Genomic DNA, 18,362 nt, shown 5'->3' with positions numbered 1-18,362 from the left:
CAATGTTAACCCCAGTAATTGATATTTTTATTTAGCGCTGGTAATCCGAATGAATTAATGGCGGTGGTCCAGTTTTCTTTTGTTGGAGAAGATCATTGCCTGGCACTTGAGCAGCGTGAATGTTACTTGAACTTCCCAATGCAAGGTTGGGAATTATCCAACCCTTTTCACATTTGTACAAGAATGAATCCAGTTTCTAAGCAGTCACGAATGTAGCTTTATATTGTGCAAATAACAGTGGAAATTCGAGTATCTGAACTTATGAAGGACAGAAGGTCATTGATGAAGGAGCTGAAGCTATTTGAGACCTGGTAATCAACCCGAATAACTCATGTAGTGTTGTATGGAACTCCGGGATTGACTTCGAACAACCACAATCAACAGGCGATGTATGAATCCAACAAGTGGAGATTTTCCCGTTTTTCCCATGGACTCAAGTTCTGCTTGGGCTCCTTGATGCAACAGTCAGTTAAGAGAAAAATCTGCCTTGATCCTAAGGCAGTCGTGCTCACCTCACATATGAAGTTTGGCTTTTGTTTGTTTTTTTTTTCTCGTCAAGCCTCTACGCAGATTTTGCGTAGCTCTGGCGAAAACCAGACTGAGCGCCAGTGGGGAAGTTATTGCAAAACAAGCTGCGCTTTATGAATTGTTGATGGCAGACTGTGGGGCAGAAATTGGCCGGTTTGGTGTTGTGCTTCTTTCTGCTTCAGAACAAACCTGGGCAATGTTGCACATTTTCGGGTGGATGCCAGTGTTATAGCTGTTCTCAAAAGCTTCGCTAGGAGTTGTGGAAGTTCTGAAGCACATGTCTTCAATTATATTTCCGGCAGCCTTTGCAGTTATCAGAACATTCAGCCATTTTTTTTTTGAGATTATTTGGAGAGAATCAAATTGGCTGGGCTGCTTGCAATTAAAGGAAGGGGCAGAGATGGGCCGGTCATCCAACACACCTGGCAGAAAATTGTTCCAAATGTCTCAGCCTTATTTTTGCAGTCCTGCATTGTGCTCACCAGTCATGGAGGAGGAAAGCATTTCTGATGCCTTATTCTTCAGCGAGTTGCTTAGTTTTCCGTCATCCTTCACGATTGGATGTGGCAGGATTATCGAGCTTAGATTGGATCAGTCATCTATGGAATGCCAATACTTTGCCACTTGGCACAGAAGGTCTACCCCTACACCAGGTTAACACCTAATATTAGGGATGCCTGATTCTGTTCCTGGCATACTGTCCTCAGCTCTTCATTGGACCAGGGTTGAGCCCCTGGCTTGTTGGTCGTGCCGAGTGTGCAAAATGCCTTTTCATTGGGAAACAGTTTGTGGTGCTGCTGAGAGCCAAAGTGCGTCTGTGTTTCCCCGTCTTCACTTGCTACATGTGTTCGAAATATGCACATTTTGTAGCGTGAAATTTCCAAACAGCACGTTGATGGGGAGCCTCAATGTGAATATGGGACTTATTGGCACCGGCAAGAGCAGTGTGGTGCCCAATCTTTCTGATTCTTTCATGGACAAATTCATCTACTACATGCAAGTTGGCGAGGATGAGGCCAAGTAGGTATTTTTTTTTTTCCTTTGGCTGGTACGCTTACGAAAAGTGAAAGACTGAGTCTAGCAGTTATGTCAGCTCGGTTTAGAGTGCTGGCATTGAAGTCCCAAGGTACATTCATGCAGTGGCCAACATTAGTGCTTTCTCCAAATGTGGTGCTAAACATGAAGGAGTACTCATTCATCGGGTCAGCGGACCGATACGTGGAAATTTAGAATGCGGTTTCCTTGCCTGTGTTTGACCTGATACCGTAAAAATTTTAGACATAACCGGCTCACTCCCAATTGCATCACACTGTGCTGCCATCTCCACTGGGTTTGCACTGGGCCAGTCATACCCAAGGATGTTGATGGTGCCAGGGGCATTATCTGTGTGGCATGTTTCTTGGCGAGCCTGAAATATTCTATATGATAAACTTGCTTGACAAGTCCCCATGGTCGACATGGCTGAGTTTGCCATTGTTGTTTCCGGTGCTAAGTCGTTGCCAGGCTGTTTCCTGGCTTTCTTTCCTCTTTGGCATTTTAACGAATAATGCAACTGAGTGGATTGCAATCCACTTCATAGTACAGTCATGACTACACTAAACATACTAAGGATCTTAGATGGTTGAAACTAATCGCCCCTCATCCTTCTAATCTCTAATTGGGTATAGGCTAAATCTATCCAACCTTTCCTTTTAACACAACATAGCCATCACATGAATAATTCAAGTGAAGCTTTAATGAACTGCATTTAAAATAATTGTTTCCTTCCTTTAGTTAGTCAACGAAAACTGCAAAATTATATATATATCAAGTTAAGACCCCACGCAGCCACAGCAATATTTCACCATTTTGATATTCAAGTCGCCTTGCAATAAGTGGCCATATTTAATTTGCCACGTTCATAAATTTCTGCATCTGAAATATGATTTGTTTTGTGATTCGTGTATCAGTGACCTAGTTCCCTCTTTAATTTACAGTCCTGTAGTGCCTCTCCTTTCAAATCATTTACTGCCTTTCCATACTTCTTGCCAATGTGGACAAGCTCACTTTTCCCACAATATAGTCCGTAAACATTATCGTCCCTCATTAAGTAACATATCCGAATGCCTTTTCAGACTTGTCATGTTCTCAAGACAACTGACCTTCAGTGATATTTTTTAGTCACCAACAAATTAACGGAGCATAATTTGGTCTCCTCATCCAGGTCATTTTTACAGATTGCAAATGCTTGATTATTGAGTGCAGGTCCCTCTGGCCATCCACTGATAACACCTTGGCAGCACACAACTTGTTACTCACAATAAGTCTTATTATTCAATCAGGTTTATTCTTATGGCAGCTCTTCATTACTGTAGACTTATTTCAAAGCGTCCGACCCAAAGTGGCCCAGCTGCATCCATATATTATGTTGTGATGGGCTACCAAATGCCCATTGCCTATTTCAACTACCAGTTGCATTTAAAAGGGCAGTTGCTGTGCAAATTAATTACGGATAGATTGACAGAATCGCCTATCTTTATATAAAAATGTAAAGATTATTAAAAATGTTTTTGAAACAAACATGAGGGGGTTTGTTGGATAAGTTGGAGGTTCGGTAAGGGGGAGGTAGTTCCAGCGGAGGTCTAGGTGGTGGATTGTCAGAAAATTGCGGATTGCAGTGTATCGGGTGTTGGGGGCAGGTGGTTATATTCACGGGACAAAGGGGGCTTTCGGTGCTCGAGGTGGTGGAAGGGTAGTCAGAGATTGCAGGAGGTGGGGCTAGGGGAGTGTCAGTGCTATAGGGGTGTTTCCTGTCAGAGGTCGGTGTAGCATAGGGCGGTGCGAAGTAGATGGGAGGGTGGTCCGAGGTAGAGGGTGGCTCCAAATGAAGTAGAGGGCTTGGGTGTGGGAGGGGTTGGTGAATTCCGGGGGCATCCGATGTCACAGTTGTTCTAGGGGTGGGTCCGAGTTCAGGGGTGGAGAAGGTAGGCCTGAGGTTGCGTTGTTAGAATTCGGCAATCGAGGTCTTTTGAAATTCCTGGGTGGGGGTGCGATGGTGGCAACGGTGGTGCCCGCATCCAGCGGCTTCATGGGATTGGCGGGGATTCCCGAGATGCGGTGGGGGGCTTGGAGATCAGGGGTGTGGGATTGAATGGTGTCCGGATCCGCTGGGAGAGTTTCTTTTGTCAGTTTGGGGATTGTTTCTTTATCGGGGATGGAGGTCCTGGTTGGTGGGGCATCCAATGCCCCGTAGTTCCGAGGTCCTTTGTGGTTCGTTGGGAGGTTGTCCGACGTCTGGAGGCAGTAGGTGTGATCGGATCTCCAGAGATTTTGGAGTTTGAGAGAGCGGGTGTTAATGGTGCCACATGGGGTGTGTCAATATGTTGGGGAGTCTCGTGAGTTTGACCTGGGTCTTTTCAATAGTCAATAAAATGGTATAATAGATTGTTATTCTTCCAACTTTTTTGAGAATCACTTGGTTTAACCCTGGCAGAACCATCCGAAATGTTCGAATTAACGGCATTCTCCGACGTTTCCTAGTGCAGCAAAATTGTCCAGAGGACATGTGGACGTCTGAGCCATTGCAGTAAACTCCCATAGCTAGGAAATTGCAGATCAATTCGCGAAAGCATCTTTGGAATGCCTTATGCCCGCACCGGAGGCTCTGTGGAGCTCGGAGCATACGAGCCAAGGTCAAGCATTGCCACATTGATAGAACGCAGACTTCCTTTAACAAAGCTACATATAAAAAATAATGAAGCAAAGAGAATGTATTTCGGCAGTTTTATTTCCTCCTTATAACAAAACACGCTCCTCTTCCAAAGTATTTGGTAATTTCTTAGAGCAGGCATTTATTTTTCTAAGGCAGCCTGAGAGCTTGTGACATGTTTCAGCCCATCGTATTTTAGAGAGCTCTTCTTCCTCTACCATTCCTTATATGCTAGCTAAGTCTGTTAGCAATTTCTCAGCAACACGTTACATGGAATATTTGCTTTCCCAAAGAGGCTAATTGACAACATAACACTCGGTAGCCAAACTTTTCTCGCCTTCACTGACCGTTGTACATTGTAATGGCATTCCTAGCCAGTGGGCGACATTTAGCATTCATTATTTCCAAGAATACGATAATCCATGTAGTGCTAGAACAGCAATCTGGAATATTGGCATGTGAAGCATCTCTAAACATGACCAATCTGAGATCTTCAGGTTCACATAAGACTAGCAATCTGAGTGTGCAGCTTTTTGAATGTAATTTACTAATATTGGTATTTGCTCTCAAAACCTCCTATCAGTAGCACGTTTCTTCACAGATCTGAGCTCCAAAACATCATTAGACAGGGCAGGTCAAGTCTGAGTGCACAGCCAACTGGAATGCCCAATCAAAGTATTCAATTGCTCTGTTTCTTCATTGAAAGCACAATTCTATTTTAGTGAGGACATAAAACAATTTACAGGGATGTAATTAACATTTTAAAGGTATGATTTTTGAATTAATTTCATTCCTGGCTTGCTCGGATTAATGTCCGACCTTATGTATTTAAAGGCTCCTGAAGCCTGACTGCCAATCTGGAGACCCTTCTTTATCTTATTGATAACCGGTTACTCAAATTCTACAGAGCCTCCCCAGGGGAAATCATTAGCATGCTCGGTACTGATTCCAGCTAGTTTCTCCTTTTGGTGTGAATAGTATTTAATTGAATGCATCCCGTTTTCAACGGAGCAGACCGACGGAAAAACAGTATACCCTTGTAACAGCATTCCATCCATAACCACACTTAATTTCCATGGCTTTCGTTGTACATTTTAAGCTGCCTAGGTGGCTTCAAAAATACTAATCTTTCAAGCTGCGACCCTCGAACAAAAAAAAAATCATTTGATTTGCACTTACAGGAATATGACATTATGAGAGGAAATAAAAATCTTTGAATCAGCAAAATCTGCAGTAGACAAGTCCACCCAGCCAGCCCAGAAGCATGAGTCTGTCTTCAAAGTATTGGCTACTCATCTCTTTCAGCCTTGCATATGCCAGCTGAAAGTATCTGATCTGTGCAGATCCATCTGTGGGGCGAGGCTGACTGTTCCCTCGCAGGTATTTCAGTATATGCCCTAGATTGCTTTCAAATGTCCAACTCTTCTGTTTGACTGCCTTTATCAGCTAGATTTCCAAATTTTGTAACACCTACTGAAGCCTCTCGGCTGAAAGGGTGTCTATTTCTGTTGACATTCCGAAATTCTTTTTCAGAGCTAGTTCTGGTAATTCCTTTTTCTTCCTGGCCTGCTACAGTATGATCTTTCTCCCCTGCGAGCAGGATTCCGCTCGCTAGTCCGTGATTTTATTTTTTCTGGGTCCGGGCACTTTCAGCTGCACTGTCAGAACTCCTACTGCAATCTCCCGGTTTCAACTAGTTTTCCACACTTTGCCATTCAACAGGTTTCTTTCTCTTGTCATTTATCTTGCAGTTATACAATGTTTGTGCTTACCAGTGGCGTTTTCTGCTCTCACAATGTTGATGACAGCCCTCCACCACTGTTATTTTCTGGTCATCGCGATCGTTCTGGATTCCTATTTTCTAATATGTGTGCCTCCTTGTCTAAGTTTTATTGTCGTTAGCCTTATGAGGTGCAATAGGGCAATCCAATTTTTTTCTGAATAATAACTGCTAATGACAGCTTTTCTGCCTGTATGAAAAGCAGTCAGATGAGCAACGAAAGTGGGGCTCATTATAGTCCCTTCGAGAGCATGGAGAGCATTTCATAAAACCGAAAGAGATTTCGGATTTCCTCCATTCATCTGCTGTTATGGACTGTATATCACCAACCATTTACAAAGCTAGTTGCTTGCACAGTCCATGCCAGTGGCGTTACCAATTTGCAATCTGGTAGATCAACCAAAATGTTATTAACATGTTATCTATCACTGCATGGCTTCATTTGCAGAGACCATTAATAAATAAGCTCTGAGCTGCAGTGTGCATGACTATGATGTTCAAATTTGCACGCATAACTCATACTTTCTCATTGCCAAATTCGCCAATATCTGTCAGTAATTTCGTTGGTATTCCTAAACCTCTTCCTTTTAATTTGTCCAAGTCCTTGTCGACATTGTTTTTTTTTGACCTTGCTATGTAGTTCATTTTTTCAGACTAAGCCTGATTACCATATATATAATGTGTAGTAAAACGAAAAAAAAACTATCCGTGTTCCAAATGTTTAAAGCCATTGCCACTGAATAGTTAAATTCTCTGGTTAGTGCCAAGCTCACAAAAGGACATGGTGGTGTCTTGCAATGTTTAGTAAAAGTTTCACACTGAGCTGTGATTTGCTTAGTAATCTCAACTTAACCATTGTCATCCACACAAGCACCTCAAAGTGGAATTTTTAGGTTTTTTTTGGGGGGGGGGGTAGATATGCAAAATGACTGTGTAACCCCCAAGTAATATTCTTTTAGTCCACCAAATTATTAATCCTTCAAGTTAACCATACTTGGTGATTTTTTTGATGAAAAGTCTCTGGCTCCCTTAGTGGCAGGCAATAATGGCCTGATTGAATAAAACGTAGATCTACATTGTTTTCTGACCACAACTGGTCTATCATACTTCATTCCTGGTGTCACCTGGAAGTTTTTCATCACAGATCGATTAAAAATAGTGGTCTCCCGCTAGAAACCAAATTAGCAAAGATAATTAGACTGATAACTGCTATCTTGTAAAGGAGGATGACATTTTTTGTAACATGATAAGGTGTTATCAACTCCAAACCGGAAGCATGTAGAGTTTGACCTTCCACTAGTGTGCCTCATCGATAGAGGCCAGGCAAAAGTTAATACAATCCGTCCCACACACTGTGGAATTGCAACAACTGTCCAGAACTACAGAGGTGAAGGAATTCACCATCCATATATACATCCCTGGATGGAAAGGTTCACTGAGCAACACAATTTCATCATGGCAATAGCAATCATCAATTTCAGCATCAGAAAATCAGCCCCTTGAGATACTTCAAAAACATGATTATTTCGCTGTGGGCAATGTATCACCAAATCATATTGAGTACTACACCGACAACACCGACTAACCATTCCCTTTGCATTCTTTGGGTTCAGATGCCTACAGTGAAAGTCTTGGGCCAGTGTTTTTGTATCTACCCTTAAAATTACAAAATATAGCAACATTTTCAGACCACGTGCCAGAAACCCTCTCCTTGTACTGGAATCTTCCGTTAATATTTCGTGAATCTCGAAATTAGGTCGCCATAGAAACTTCCATCATTTGCTTTATGGCATTGTTGCCCGTATTTACTCAGAAAACGGCTCGGAACGACTATGTTCACAGAATTTTCCGCCTGCAGCCATTTGGTCTAGGAGAGTCTTTCCCCACAATTGAACGCTGGTGAATGCTAAACGTCTACCAACGTTAGAGATGCCTGCAGAATGAGTAACTTAAATGCATGTACAGACTCCTGGATTTAATGATGAAATCCCATCAATCTCTAGGACTATATATCAAAAGTGATAACTTTATTACTGCACCGACTGATCATCTGTTTTCTTAAGTTTATCAAAGGTTGACCATGCTTCCAAAAACTCGTCACTTAACAGAAACTTATCCGAAAACTCCAACAGCAGGTCCAAACTTTCCTCATGACCCAAATTATGCACTTTCCATTTTGAAGATACTTCGCTCCTAATATTTTTCTTTTTCTTGTAATTTTTTTGATGGCAAATCTATACTTTGCCTATTTCTGGATGTGCATTGAACCCGGTTCTGGATCTCAACTTTAACATTTTTGCTGATATGGCTGAGACTCAGGACAAAACATGGCGGAGAGTCAATGCATGAGGTTTTGCATCGTGCTTCGTCATTACCTCACTTAAGTTGTCAGCACCAGTACTCTTTTTTTCCCTCAGTGGATTGAGACAAAAAAACCTCCTCCGCAGCAATCATTCATCAAAAGCTGAAAATTCATCCACTGCTGCCATGTTACTCAAATAAGTGTTTGTCGCAGAAGAATAAGTCTAAAGCTCATATTTCTGTTCAAGCTGGTGTATTCCTAAGGCAGGTCTACACTGCTATGGACTTACTTCACTCCTTTCCAGACAAGGGTACTCCTCCTATATCTATTTATACTGATTTCATGGGCATTTCATGCACATCTCCTGTTTTAACTAGCAAATTTCTTCCACAAATTATTTATTATGCAATGCAATTATGAGACATTGACACAAATTACCTATTTATGAAGACTCGTTATTTGCTATTATCTAACCTATCTTCTTTTTAATGCTACTTTGTCACCACCCACTTTTAAACCTGGGCATTAGCCTTTGATATAGCTCCTTATGTAAATGTTTACTGATCACTTTACCTAATCTGCCTGTTCCTGCCTAAAATAACACTAATAAATGATTCAAACGTGATTTCACTTTCGCAAAACTATTTTGATAACAGCCGCTCTATTGTTATTTTATTAATTTCCTATTATTTGAACCTTAGTAATGGGTTTTAGCATTTTGCATGTACAATTTTAGGCTTTTTGGGCTACAAACTCCTGTTCTATAGCTATGTCTTATAAACTAGTTTATCCCACATTGGTTTTTGCTGTTCTAAAATCACAGATTCTGAACGGCATAGAAAAAGGTCATTCGGTCCATCATGTTTGTGCCAGCTCTCCAAATGAGCATTATGACCTACTGTCATTGCCCTGCCATTTCCCCTCAATCTTTTGCATTGTTCCTCTAAAAATAATTGTCTAATGTCCTCTTCAATTGTTCGATTGAGCCTACCTCCATCACACTTCCAAGTAGTGTTGTTCCGTCTTCGGGCCTACTACTAATCTTTGCAGTATTGTACAATTTTGCTTTCAATATGATATGTTCTTAATTTTCTTAGGTATCCAAGGATGATGCACCCATCTCACCTATCTCATTTCTTACTGGAATCATCTTGAATGAGATTTAGGAAGAATCTCCTTATATTTTTGTCCCTGCTTCTCGATTAAACTAGGCTTTGAACGAGATTTAAAGTTCACTTCAACCAACTCTATTGCCATACCAATCCATCTGCCTTCATTTAAGTTTGAAGGCTGTAGCCTTCGCTCCAAACTTCTCACTTTCAAACTGAAAGTGCCATTACAATTTGTTATGATCTCTGTTTCCCAATTGATCCTTTATTAAGAGAAAATTAATTAATCATGCACTTTACCAGGTCCAAAAAGCACTGTTATGGGGATGGCATAAGAGGGTGTTGTTCTAAAAAAAAATGCATCTAATGCACTCTATAACCCAAACTTCCAATTTACTTTTGCCTGTCAGTTTTGTAAATTCCTTAGAAATATGGCAATGAATATAAAATAATTCATAAAATTAAGATAAATATTACAATCTTCCATGAATGTTGCAGAAACTGTCTTTCAAGCCTCTCTTGTTCATTCCTTAAAACCCTGCCCGACAGTGTAGCGACTGCTGGGGTGGTGGGTTTGATAGGAAGGTGGGGGTGGGGGGGGCGGGGGGGGGGGGGTGGTGGGGAGCTGTGGTTGGGAGCTGTGGCGGGTGCTGCAATCTCCCACAGGTGGTTTATTATCTTTGCAAATTGTTATGTTTACCCTTACCGATTCCTCACCATGAACCGCTAAATGAAGCTCCTCTGTCACTAAAAGTAAAAACGATAACGGCCCTTAAAGTCTAAGCAGGTTAGACAGCTTTACTGGAGAGAAACCTTGACAGTTTCAGGTCGAGACCTACTTCTTTCACATCTGAAGAAAGATAAAATTGTAGACGTTCAGAAGTCAGTCGAAGGAGGGTTGGGGATGAACAGTACATGATAAGGATTATGGGAGTTTGAAGGACAGGTGAGATGACGTAAACAAAAATCTCATGATGCAAAATCCTAAGCAAGTCGTAATGCGTAGAGTTCAGAAACTAAAGTGGCTTCAAATTAGGCGTGAGTATCTACCTAGCCGTAATCCAAATGCAATTGATGGGATTGAAACAAGCTAAGCGGCAACAACTCAACAAACTTAAAAAAAAACAGAAAAAAATTGAGTTAATGAATAAATCATAGAACAGGATACGGGCAGACATTTGAATCAACTTTTTTTCAAAGCGATATTGAATTCAAAATGCTGTAGAATGCCGAGGCAAATGACAAGATGGTACTCCTCCATCTAGCATTGAATTGCACTGAGAGAGTCTAGCAAACCATAAACATCAATACCAGTGTGGTCGTGAGGTGGACAACTTAAGTGACAAGAAAGGAAAGCTTGGGGCCTTGATTTCATACTGAATGTTAAAGCTCTTAAAAGTGGTCACACAATTTATATTTGGTCTACCCAATGTAGATAAATGCATCATGAGCAACCAATTCTAAATTGAAAGATGTGCCAATAAATCACTGCTTCAGTCGTAAGGCGCCTTCAGGAAATGGCCAGTGGGAAAGGACGAGAAAGCATAGTTTGCAAGAAAAGTGCCGCTGAGGTGTGACTTTGGCATGGAATATGGTGTTGTAGATGGAACGGCCCCTTCAAACAATCTACCCAAAGGCAGTGGAAGATCAACTACATCTGAATATGACATAGAGTATCTTCAATAGGAAGGCAAGATTCTGGGGCCTAAGTCTGAATTTGCCTTTTCCCTTTCTATGGGTTTGTAGGCAGGGAGAGGTACTGGGCGGTGCTTAGCGTACAGATCTTCGCATATGCTTCCCATAGGTTTCTCGTCTGATCCAGGTTCCCTACAATTTTACACTCAGAGGCCCAGGCCGGGGAAAGGCCGGAGGCCCCTAATTCATTTGAAGTCCTTATGTGGGCGAACCAGCCACCAAATTAAGTTGGCAGAAAATATTCCTGGTATGTCGGAAGCTCAACCATAATCGGGCTCAGGCTGTGTCAGGAAGTAGAGTGCAAATTCTTCCGAAACCGTTTTTAACTTCGGGCATCCCTTCCCCCACCCCTTAATTTTCAGTAACCAGAAGGCTTCTCACACCCATCCTCCACCACCGCGGGTTTCCCCCGATACCGCAATCCCCAATACCCGCCACCCCAGGCCTCCCCGGTCCCCAAAACCTCCTTATTTTCCCCAACTGCCGAGGCTTCAGCTCCGGGGACTGCATGTGGTAGCATTCTAGTCCACTGCATCTGCTGGTGCTGTAACTGACTAGAGAGCTGCCAAAATAATTGGGGTAATAATGGTGTTCAACATTGAAATCACTGCAACCTCTTGGATGAAAAGTGTCCTTTGCAAATTACATAAATACTGTGCCCATTGATTAGCGATCTGGCTGCCAGTAGAAATAGTTCCAGCCTTTGGAAATGGAAAAAAAAAACGATTATGACCACTTCTGTCAATCTCCCCTTACTCAGTCTCGCCATAACGAGCTCAATTCAAATTTATCAAAGCTGTCTAAATAGCTGAAGTCCCACGTCTTAGATAGCAGACAATGCGCTCTGCCCGAGCGTTAAGAATTTGGCATTATTCCTCGAATGTGGGGTGCAAATTTTTTTACATAATTTGAGTTGAACTGTCACCATGTTTTAAAAGGCATCTCATCTCTTCCTCCTTATTGCAGTGTGCGTCACTCACCATAATGCCAAGATTCCCCAATAATTCTAAATATTTTATCTTGTTCTCTTGCCAGCTTCAAATGCTTGTTCTTCTCCATCTCCAACTTCTTCTTGGGAGATTGCATTATTGGAAAATGTCCATTATCTTTATATTTCCTCTCTTTTTTTTTGCAGAAACATGCTTGTTGGTGTGTTCCAAACTCGTGTTAATAACAATTATTGCATTTAATTTAAGCTGAACACTTATTTTATTGGGTGCAACATTCGGAATAGTGTCTAAGTCAATATGTTGAGTGCATTCTGAAACAGTCAATCATGACAGTCAGTTGAAGCTCTACAACGGGCATTTGTAGAATTTAACTATTATTAATAAGCTGTCTCTAAATAAGAAGATCATGTGAGTAAATACTCACATGAAGCTGTTTGGCCTCATGCAGAAATCACAGTTCTGAATATAATAACATTCAGAATAAGAATGCAAGCTGTATTTTTGTTTAAATGTTACTCAAACCCCACAATTGTAAGAGCTATTCACTTTCCAGTGAAATAAAAAACATTGGCAATAAGCGTTAAAATGAGCATCCAAGCCTATATTTGGAGAAAGAAATGCTGTAAACCCTCGCTTAGTATCCATATAATGATTCAATGGCAAAGCCATATTTTTGAACTTAATACCGTGTTAATTTCAGGAGGTGAACTGAATCAATGCAAGAAAGGTAAATAATAGCTTAAAAAAATCGAAGCCAGAGCAAGATGAGCTGAAGGTCGATTCTTCTGCATAATTACAAAAGGTTGTTGACGGCAACTTCAGCTTCCCCCGCTATCAAAATAATCTTTATCCACTTAGCGCTGGAAATCTACCAAACTCTGCCTTGAACATACTCAGAAAATTAAGTTTGCATAGCCCTCAATGTTCGAGGGCTTAGAGGAGTCATACAGCGGGGGCTGTTAAATGCCTTCCCATCTCTAACCAAAATGGGCATCCCCTTATTCTGACACTGTGGTCCATTGTTCTGGTTGGCCAGATAGGGGTATTATGTTCTCAGGAACTATAGCATACATTTTCTGCGAAATTGGTATTGGCAATTATATTATCAGTCAGGCTTTTAACTCCCGTGATATGGAATGCTTCAACTCAATCTCTCCTCATAGTGCTACCGCCATTGCCAGATGATCCCATCTATCGAGCATTTGTAGCACCCCCTCAGATGCACTTATGTGCGTTCTGGGGTAAGGTGACGGAAAACAGCGCTCACTAATCCAGAGGTGGTCTTACCAGAGGTCTGTATATATATATTGCAAAGCTCACTTAACCAATTTCAAATACGCTGATAACAGTTGTGAATATCTTCATATCGGTTCAAAATTGCTTGCTGCATGTGTATGTTTAATCCCTGTGCACGTCCAGGTCCAACTGGATGCAGAGATCTACCCATTCCTCAGCATTCCCAAAGCATTTTTAATGTATGTTCTCCCAAAGTAGATAAATTCAACATTCAGCACATGGAAATCCATGCTACTGCCTGCTCGCCCAAGCTGACTGTCCATCCCTGCAGATTATTTCCGTTAATCCCATCGAAATTAGTATTGCAGCAAACATGATATTTTACATATAGTCCTTTCATCCAATTCATGAATATAGAATGCAAGTAGCTGAGGTACCAGTGCGCTACTTTTCGTGGTCAGTTTGTTATATACTGCCTAAACAATGCCCAGCACATTGTGCATGTGATTATCATATTTTCCGAAAGGACATCATTGATCACCGTAGAGTTTAACTAAAAAATTGAATGGTACTTGTAGCTCGGAGTCACGCTTGTGAACTAAAGGGAGCTTTTGTGCAGCGTTTTCATCCCATCCATGTTTGGCCTCCCCGATGCAGTAAGTCCAGTTTGTTACCAGCAAATGCAGTATAATGAATTGAAAGAAGTACAACTAAATAGCTGTTCAACTGGAAGGTGTTTTGGTGCTTTTAATGAAAGGGGCAGGGGCAAAAATAACTGTTGGTACAGCAGCTCCTATGCTGCATTTACAACTTGCCATGCAAAAGGGAGTGGCTGTAGCGGGTAACTCACCAGTGATCCTGGGCGCCATAGGGTAAATGCTCCATTCAGAATGTTGAATAAGGAGATAATGAGACGATATACTGTGTAATCGCATCCGAGTGCATGCGGCAGACACTGCAGATGATGACTTTTTTACTATTGGGGCTTTTAGGCCTCCTACCTATGATTAAAACATCAGCTGAGGTAATGTGCAGTTCTTGGTGTGGCATTTTAAGAAGGATGTAAAGTTTTTTTGGAGAGTGCAGAAGAGGCTGCGAGAACGTTTTGAGGGACGAGATACTTCAGTTATGAAGATAGATTGAAGAAGATTGAGCTCTTTCTGTAGGAGAAAAGAATGTTGAATGGAGGTTAGAAAGGAGATTTCAAAATAATGAAGGGCATGCACAGAATTGATAGGGAAAAACTGTTACCTATGCCCATTGGCGGGAGGATTGGTAATCGGAAGGCACAGAGTTGAGGTAATTGCTTAAAAAAAAACCAAAAACGATATAAGGGAGATATAATAAACGGTTTCTTGGATAACTCAGGAGAAATCCATTAGGTGAAGTGCTCATTCACAGGGCTTGTGCAGGCGCCATAGGACAAATAACCTCATGTTGCACTGTACTTTTTGGAGATTCTGTTGTTCTGTGATTGATGCACATGAAATGAATACAATGGCAATCATATCGTAGCTTTTGGAGCCAATATATGTTGCTTGATCGCCTATCGCCATTTATTATGACAGAAAACTCAAGAAAGGGAAGGGGAATTTCAGAAATGAACCTTGTGAATTTGAAATTGCTGACGGTAAAAGCAAAATAATCATATTTTGCACGTCAGCTTGAGGGGAGGAGAGAACAATGATCGTATCATCAATACGACTGACAGGAAAATAAAACAGGGTGAGAGTGAAGGTGTGAATAGCTGTAGCAAAAAAAAAACATGCTTACATTTCCCACGAACATGAGAAACATTGCTATGATTCACGTGGATAGCGAGAGCGACAGTGTATACCTCGACGAGGTGAGTAGAGTTAAAGGTACAGGCATTCAATGCGAGAATAGTTTGCACAACATGAATGAAAATTGTGCTGAATGGGGACTGGTCTTGGCCTCCACTCAACAAAGCAATGCAGAGCTCTGAGGTCGTCTGTATGATGGGATATAGCTATTGGGTGTCACTGATGAAAAGGAGACGATGATGGTTTGGAAATGTGAAATTGCCAAATTGTTGATTGTCATTAGAGGAGATGCGGATGTAAGGAGAAATTCATTTTGGAATCGAGGAGAACAATCACCTGTTATCGGAATATGAATGCTCAGTGCAACAGGAACTGACAGTAAGTGTGATGTTAACGGGTGATACATTTGAAACCATCCTTTTGTCGATACATAGCCACAATAGCATGTACTTGACATTCATAGGAAAATCGAACAATACACAATTAAACATAATACTTTAATTAAAAGGAGTGGAGCCGTCCATTTGTCCACTCGAGCTATTTTTTGTCCGTGCAGTAAAATGTTGGCCGATCTAATACTGTATTTCCTGTTTGTCCCCCTTAATCTGTACCAATCAAGCATCAGAAACAATCCTCTTTGATTTTTTTCAATGATCCTAGGGAAAGAGAATTAAAAATGCGAACAACCCTCTGAAAGAAGACATTCCTGGTCCTATCCAAATTACATGGGCGCCCTTTATTTAGAAACGGTGCCCTGAGGATCTAGGTTCTCTCATGAGAAAAAAATTTCTCTCGTCATCCCTGTATAAGAACGCTTAAAATTGTATAGGTTTCTAGAAGTTCATAACTCATTACTCTAAACTCCATTGAGTATGGTCCTATCCAGCTCAATTTTACCTCATAGGTGAAACCGTCCAACCCAAAAATTAGCCTAATGACTCTTCCGTGAACAGTTTCCAATGCAAGTAATGTCCTTTCTTAAATAAGGTGAATAAAACTCTACATAGTACTCTATGTGTGGTCCAATTCATTCCCTGCACAGTTGTAGCATTCTCAGGGCTAAATTACGCGGCCATGAGGGGCCGAAGGGCCTGTTTCTGTGCTGTATGATTCTATGACTCTAGTAACACGTTTTTTCCAGAACTGGAAGATGCAAAAGCAAATTTAAAAGAAACAAGTGAGGGAAACATCTCTAGCTTCAAATATTATGTTTGTGTGTTTGTGTTTGTGTATGGGAGAGTGGAGAAAGGGAGAGAGAGAGGGGGAGAGAGAGTCCTGTTCCGTTAATTTGCTAATATCCCCGGAATAATTTTACACTATAAAAGGCTGGCCAACGGACAAACAACATCTGCAAACAATTGCAAAATCACATAGACCATTACGAGCACACTAAGGCGCCCTTGAAACGTCTCTTTGCAGGAGCTGGCGTTTTAGTGCCATAGCAATAGTGCAATTCCATTTTAAAGTGTTGTTGAACATTCCTCAGTTGGTCTCTCAGACACTTCTTTCCAGCTTATACGTTGAGCCTACGTGATGAAAGTTCCTTTTCCATGTTGGGAGACGTGAGCCTTGTGATAATTTCATTACATGAAACATCAAGAGACCAAGATTAATGCTGCTTAGATGTAGAATCACCTTCCATCATGGCAGAATTTAAAATCAATTCTTTAATTCTAATCTCAGCAATGGTGATCATGAATCGAACAGCGATTGTTATAAACATAACTGTTCACCAATGCCCTCTAGGAGAGGTGATCTACCGTCCTTCTCTGGTATGGGCTATATGTCACCACGGATTTACGGTCATGTGGTCGGCAATTACATACCCACTGAATTGCCGAACATAAGAATCGGCTTAATTGAAGATATGAATGGTTAAGAAGTTCTAGTCTTGCAAGGGACGCTCGTTTAAATAATACCAAAAAAGTAATAACAATAATAATAATAATAATATAGAAGCTACATTTCCTTTGCCGATTATGCTGGATATATGCAGTTTTAAGCATGATTTAGTCAGGGTATACCATTTTCTGTCATTTACCCTACCGAAAATCTTTCTCAGCTCTTAGCTGCTCATGGAAGCTCGATTATCACTGTCAGAAAAGCTGATTAATTCAATGCCCTATGAACCGGACAGTGTTTCTCTACGTTATGGTCAGCATTTTCAATTATAGCTTATTATCTCTCTAGGTTAACGTAACAGCAAAACAGACCCTTCTTACTCGCACTGTCCCAGAATCTGACTTCAGTGAACACAAGCCTTTGCAAAATTACGTTCACCAAATCTGCTTCACCACTCTGTAAGTTGCCTCAAAAAAGGTTCAGGGAAGAAACGAGCTGAACATAAAACGTTCAAAACTATTCAAATTAAAATTACACTATATTTACCAAAGTAATCATGTTTATAGTAATTAAATGCATATCAATAAGGAGCTGCCATTGGGCCAATATTCGAATTGTGGGGCTTTAGAAAGGGCAATGCAATTAATTCCACTATTCAAAACGATTCCTGCAGCCTTCCTTTGAATTTCATGATCAAAGCTTCTTTTTTGAAAAAAAAACTAAAGGAATTCATGGATTATCTATTTGCATCAAAATGTCAGGCAGTGTATCATAGCAAATTTACTTAACAAAAATAAATGTTCATCTGTCCTGGCTATATTTTGCAAGACAATTTATTTCGGACGTATTTTACGACAAATAAACCTGCTAGTGTAAGTCATTCGTTTTCCCTATATTCACAGTCAAAGTCAATTCAGACATTTAACATCTCCCGAAATTTAATATTCACTTAAGATCTGCAGCATTCAGTAGAAAACTTACAAACTCTCTGCTCACTACATATATTTAAAATTTTCATCCATGTACCATTCTCATCAATATCACCATCAAAAACCTCGCAAAATGGTTTAATATTTTGTTATAGTGTTGTGCAAATAATTCTGCACAGCACTCTGGATGAGGTTTTTCAAAAACATCTGCAGCATAATTTCCATAATTCTGAAATGTGTGTCTTTATTTAAAATTCTAGAATATGTATGCCTGAGTTACCACTTTTCTCTGTTCCTGATCCCGGAGAGTGATGGAAACGTATGTTCCGAAAACAATGCTAATTTAAATTGTTCCAAAATCACACCAATTTTGTTCCTGATTAATTGCCCTTTGAGAAAGTACGAGAAGCTATTCAGCTGTGTGAAACTTAGGGCAAACATTGATAAGCAGTATATGATGGTGTTGTTAGCAATTTCCACAACCCGTAAATAATGCAAATTTCGAACGACTCACTCACA

This window comes from Carcharodon carcharias, chromosome 29, assembly GCF_017639515.1.
Source record: "Carcharodon carcharias isolate sCarCar2 chromosome 29, sCarCar2.pri, whole genome shotgun sequence".
Taxonomy (NCBI): domain Eukaryota; kingdom Metazoa; phylum Chordata; class Chondrichthyes; order Lamniformes; family Lamnidae; genus Carcharodon; species Carcharodon carcharias.
Note: the sequence above shows the minus strand (reverse complement) of the source record.